Here is a 6,000-nt window from a genome sequence, read left to right on the forward strand (position 1 = left end):
GATGGTAATGTTATTTTCCTCATTTTGCAGATAAGGAAACTGAGACATAGAAAGGCTAAGCGATTTGCCCAGTCACACAACTAGCAAGTATCTAAGTTAGAATTTGAATTTAGAACTTTCTAACTAAGTTCAATGCACTATTCACTATAATCCCTGTGTGTGCATGCATGTATGTGTAGGTGTGTATATATACATATGTGTGTATATACATATTCATATATGTAAATGTAATAAATGTTTTGTGGTACTTTGAAAAACTGTCATTGTCTGTACTTCCTTCTTAATTTCCTTGAACTTTTTATCTCTTTTGTACATCTTTAAAAATGTTTCAATGACCTCAATTGATTGGTTTTCTTTTTTTTCCTTTTTCTTTCTTTCTTTGTTGTTTTCTATTTATTTATTGTGAAGTCACTGTTGCTAATCCTTAGACTGTCCAGGTCTGAACTATTCAGCACGGGTTCATACTATGCTGGTCTGCACCAGGCTATGTTGTTACCTGTTGCCTCTCCCTGGGGCTTTTGAAGTCCTGATCTGTGTCTTTCTTACCACCTAGCGTTTTCCTCCCAACTCTTGCTGTCTCTAGACATAAAGTTATAACTATCTTATGTTTCGTAGATCAACTCACTTTGTTAGAGAGGTTCTCTTTCCAAATGCTTGTAGGATTTTTACTTACTCTTTGTGCCCTTCTGGAGTGGAAGAAATTACTTAATCAAACTTCTCATTGGATTTCTTAATCATTACATGGTCCAACTTGAAGTACAAGGTTTCTGCTGAAATAGATATGTGGTAATCAGTGTCCCATCTAGGTGGCCATCTTGGTAAGAACTGTCTTCTTACTCTCTTTCTGCTAATGTAATAGTCTGACTGAGCTGTCCATTGGCATTAGGACATTCCGAAATGGTTTTAATAAATCATGCCTGATGCTGACTGAGGGCTCAGTCAGTCACTTGGAGGACTCTGGTGGACTCCTCCCTCTTTTTTCATTATGTAACATAAAATAGTCCAACTGTCCACTGGAGGTGAGTGCTGAAATGACAGAGCAGCAGTGAATGCTGAAGCACCTTCAGGTTGTTGCTTAATGACTAACTCTCACTACTTTATAAATACTTGGGAAAAGAAGGAGTAGAGAAGAGGCAATTCCATGTGAGGCTTCAGTGTCCTCAAATGTTGTCACATCCCCAAATCCCTACATATGGTTATACTTCTGATGCCACCTTTATTGATACCACACTAATGAATTGTTGTGTCTATACTCAGTCCAAAGAATCAGTAAAAAACGAAGTCAGTCACCTCAGTGTTGACTTTTGCCAGTAGCTGTATTAGTTCTAGGATGAAATATAAAACCTTCTGTTTGATTTTTAAAGCTGTTCATAACCTGTTCTCAACCTACCTTTCCAGCATTATTAGATATTAATCTTAATCACACAAGTTTGAGGCACAGCCAAACTGGTCTTCTTATTCATTACATAGGGCACTACCTCTGCTGACTCTATGACTTTATACCAACTGTCTTCCATGTGCTGAGTTTATTCCAGCCTAATGTTCACTTTTAGAATTTCCAATTTTCTTCAAGATTCAGCTCAAGAGCTACATTTTACATGATAATTTCCTTTATCCACTCACCCTGCAGTTGCTAATGATCTCCCCCAATGAAAAAAGTATATTTTTGTTTCCTTGTATGTATTATTCACATAAAAATATGTGCAATTCATCTCCAGTGGAATGTAAGCATCTCAAGAATGCTTACTGTTTCATATTTATGTTTGTTCCCGAGCATGCAACACAGTGCCAGTATATGTTAGTTAATTAATAAATGTTAGCTGATTTGTGACAAAGTTGGTTCATATGATATATTATCTGATTGAATTAACTGGATATTTTGGTATCTTGTGGTAATATCTAAACCACAACTATGCCTAAACAACCAGACACAAGAAATTGGCCACTGAAACCTTTTAAGAAATACTTGCTGAATGGAAATGAAACAAGAAATAAATTTTTTTAATTAAACAGTTTTATTTTTTTCCTGAAGCATAAAGATAAGTTAAGACCAGTGCTTTAGAAACCTCACTTGCAGTCTTCTTCATCCTCAATTTATATTTTTTCCTTGTTAAGGTAGTCCAGATATCTGGGGCACTGAAAGTTGGCACAATTGTCTTATCGATTTTATTGCTTGGATTTTTCTTCCACATGTTGGTCTGGATATGGATTCATTAAGAAAAAGATGTTATTTGTTCAGCGCCTTATTTGCTCATGGCTCATCTGTAGACATTTGATGGAGACTGTCAAGGAAAGTCATTTGTGCATTCATGGTGCCTGAAGCTTCCTTTAGAAGTAGAGGCTGCTCAGCACCTTTTGTGGCTTTATGGTCATAAAAATAACTGATCATTTTATCATTTCAGAGAGAGCCAGCCAACACTCACAAACATAAATATGGGATATGCTGTGTTGGCAGCAGCCTGAGGAGAGCAAACCTCAGAGGCCAGCTTGTCCATCAGTCAGTCAACAAGTATTTACTTGTGGAGTTTCCCTTGACTCCTCGATAATTGCTACATGGAGGGCAGCCAAGATGGCTTTGGCTTCTTAGGAGTTTCAGTATGTTTATTTTAGCCATTTGCTATGGAACATATTCATCATCTCTCGATCTGAGCTCCATCTAAAGTGTGCACTTGAAAATGACAGGTAGGCAAAAAAAATTTAAATGCTATTGCTACAGTATAAAGAGGGTTGGGTTTCAAGCTAGAGAACTTGAGTTCAAGACCTGGGCATTTTTCTGACATTTATTATACATGTGTCCTTTGGCATGTCCCAAGGACTTCAGTCTCATCCACATTTAAGAAAGTTGTACAAGATGATTTCCAAGGTCACCTCAAGTTTGGAATCCAGATTCTTTGACTTCATGTAAGAATCCCTGGGGCTTTTTTCCCTAGGGCTCATAGAACCACAAACATAGAGGCATCCATCTATAATGCCTCTCTTTTGCCACTTGTTACAACTTCATTTCTTATTATGCCTTTATTTGTTTTAATAGGATTAATTATATTGTTTTCCTAATATGAACCTTCTTAGTAACATTAGTTTCAAAGTTTAGAGTAGTTTAGAGTAGAAGTGAATAGAAATAAGGAGGAAAGAACAGTAAATGAAACTATGTTAGAAAAGGGTGCCATTTGCTTTTAAGTTCTCAATTTTGCTAGCATATAATTGCAAAAGTAAGTTCTGATAAGTCTTTTATTTTCTTTTTATGTGAGCTCATCTTATTCATTTCTATTTTGTTTCCTTGATTTTCTTCTATATTTCATCAGATTTGCTAATACTCTATCAATTTGTAAGTTTTTCTCAGACAGGTAATAGCTTTTATCATTTCCAGAGTTTTCTTTCTTTTTTTCTATTTTATCTTTCTCCTGTAATTTTAAAGATTTATTCTTTTATGCTTATTTTGGGTTTGTAAATTTATTTATTACAGAATGAATATAGGATGAAAATGAGAGGCTAGGGAGAAATTTACTAATGCTTCCAACAATAGTGTCTATTTTACGCGCAATTTATTTTTATATTTTGTAAATGTATTTTTCATGTTCATTTATACACATACATGTATCTATATGTATATGTATTTATATCCATCTGAATATATACACATTTTCCTGAGTATTGTTTTATTTCCTACATTCTAATATAATTAATGTTATATGAATAGGTAATAGGCTTCCTAATCTAAAAATGATATTGACTCATATTATATTCTCTCTCATAGTTATCATTTCTATGATTTGATCATTGATTCTTTCATTGATTAATGGATTATGAAATTGATGTCATTTGCTTATATTCTCTGTGTTAACTTCTATTTTTATTATATTGTAGTCTATAAAGGATATGTTTGGTACTTTTGCCTTTTTACATTTACTTACAATTTACTTGTGTTCCTGTACACAATGTATGTTTCTATAGAAGTATCTTATGATACTGAGAAATAAGTATATTTAATGTTACCATTCAGAAGACACCAAAAGTTTATTAGCTCAAATATTCTCAACATATTATCTAATTATTTATTTTCACTTCTGTTTGTCTTTCTCTTAGGTTATCAAGCTCTGAGACAGAAAAATTAAAGTCTCCAACATCCTACAATTTTTCTATCACTATGTTGTATTACTATGAACTATTTGATTTACTTTTCTATTATGAATTTGGATGATTTCCATTTTGTACATATATGTTTACCATTTATATTATTTCATCATTTATGATGCTTATGAGCATATAGTTTATATATTTGTCCATTTTGATATTGTGAATATTTTTAATTTTTGCTGTCTGATACTATGACTGCTTTCTTTTTGTCTTGATGTATTACTAAAGTTTCAGTGTCATTTTCATTCTATATATGTCTTTTTTTGGTTTGTTTCATGTGTGCTCCACATTATAGGGTCTGTTTTCTTATCTATTCTACTATTCTCTTTCATTTTATGGGGTTGTTTAATCCATTCACCTTTAGGACTATGCATGTTTGATTTATTTACTTTGTGTTGATTTTATTCTCATTTTCTTGAGCACTTTGTCCCTGTAGCTTTGTTTATGTTACTTTGAAGCTAATATATTCCCAGGAATTCTTCTCTATCCTTACTCTCACTTACATCTCTCTCTCTCTCTCTCTCTCTCTCTCTTTCTCTCTCTCTCTTTCTCTCTCTCTCTTCTTATCTATCTATCATCTGTATTTATATTCTTCCATTCATTTCTCATAAGTCTGTGCTTCAGATTCCTCAACCATGAAATTTCCATGCAGATATTTTCTCTACCCTGGAATCTCTTTATCCTAGAAGATTATTTCAGCCCTAGAATATACACCATGGAGGTACCTTCTGTCCATGCAGCTTCTAATTCTGTTTGGACGGCTCCTCTCAGAACTTGCATTTAAGGAGAGAACTCAGTTCAGCCATCTCTTCATTTCTCTCCAGGCTACAATCATTCCCTCAGACCTCTCAGGGAGTCTTCTCTTTTCCTGTCTCTAATGATTAGTCATTTGGGCATATTTTATACAGTTGTGGACATTTTGGATGAAAACTGTTTGACCCTTTGTTTAATGGAGAATGGATATTGCTCATATGCATCTACATCAACTTTTTACATATCTTGCATATAAAACCTTTATCAAACAAGTTTGCTGCAAAGATATTTTTGGTTCCAATTAACTATTTCCCCTCTCATTTCAATTATATTGGTCTTACTTGTGAAAACAATTTTAGTTTTATATAATCAAAGTATTTATTTTGTGTTCTGTGGACCTCTCCATGTTGTTTGGTCATGAGTGCTTTCTTCCCCTATCTGTAGTTGCAAAAGTTATTTTCTTGTTCATCAAATTTGTTATAATGTAATATTTTGTTTCTATCACGTATCTGTTTAGAGGTTATTTTAGTATATGGTGGAGTATAGGATTTAGTCTGAAGAATATTGATTAGCTTTTCAGACTAACCTCTGTATAATTCCCTTAAATCTTTATCCTCTTAGATACATTTTGCTCCTTGATGATCCCTCTTTTTTCTTTTATCTTTCAACCAAATTCCTTTTTTTAACAGCGCTAGTCTATAAACATGAGAAAATTGATCTTATTGCTAAGTCTTTTCTTGATTAATGCACTTATATACTTCCTTTTGCTTGCCTCCTTTGCAGTATTTGAAGATGATGTTATATTTTACTTGTGTTTTTGCTTCTCATTTGTTTTTACTAGAAGCCTCAAATTCCTCTCTTGTAGAATCATATTTTTTCTTGACTACGCTCAGCTATAGAATATGTTATTTTTAGTTTCAACTTAAGTTTCTTTGACTTTTGGGATATCATATTCCTTTTTTTTTTTTTCAATTTCTTGTCTATGGAGAAACTCTCAGTCACTAAACTCGACATTCCATACTAATACAAGTCCTTCCCCTTTGTATGCTTGCAAAATTCATTGCTTGACTTTATAACTGAAATCTAACTTTTACATTCTTTGGAGTTTAAAAC

The sequence above is a fragment of the Notamacropus eugenii genome, chromosome 1 (genome assembly GCF_028372415.1).
Source record: "Notamacropus eugenii isolate mMacEug1 chromosome 1, mMacEug1.pri_v2, whole genome shotgun sequence".
NCBI classification, from domain to species: domain Eukaryota; kingdom Metazoa; phylum Chordata; class Mammalia; order Diprotodontia; family Macropodidae; genus Notamacropus; species Notamacropus eugenii.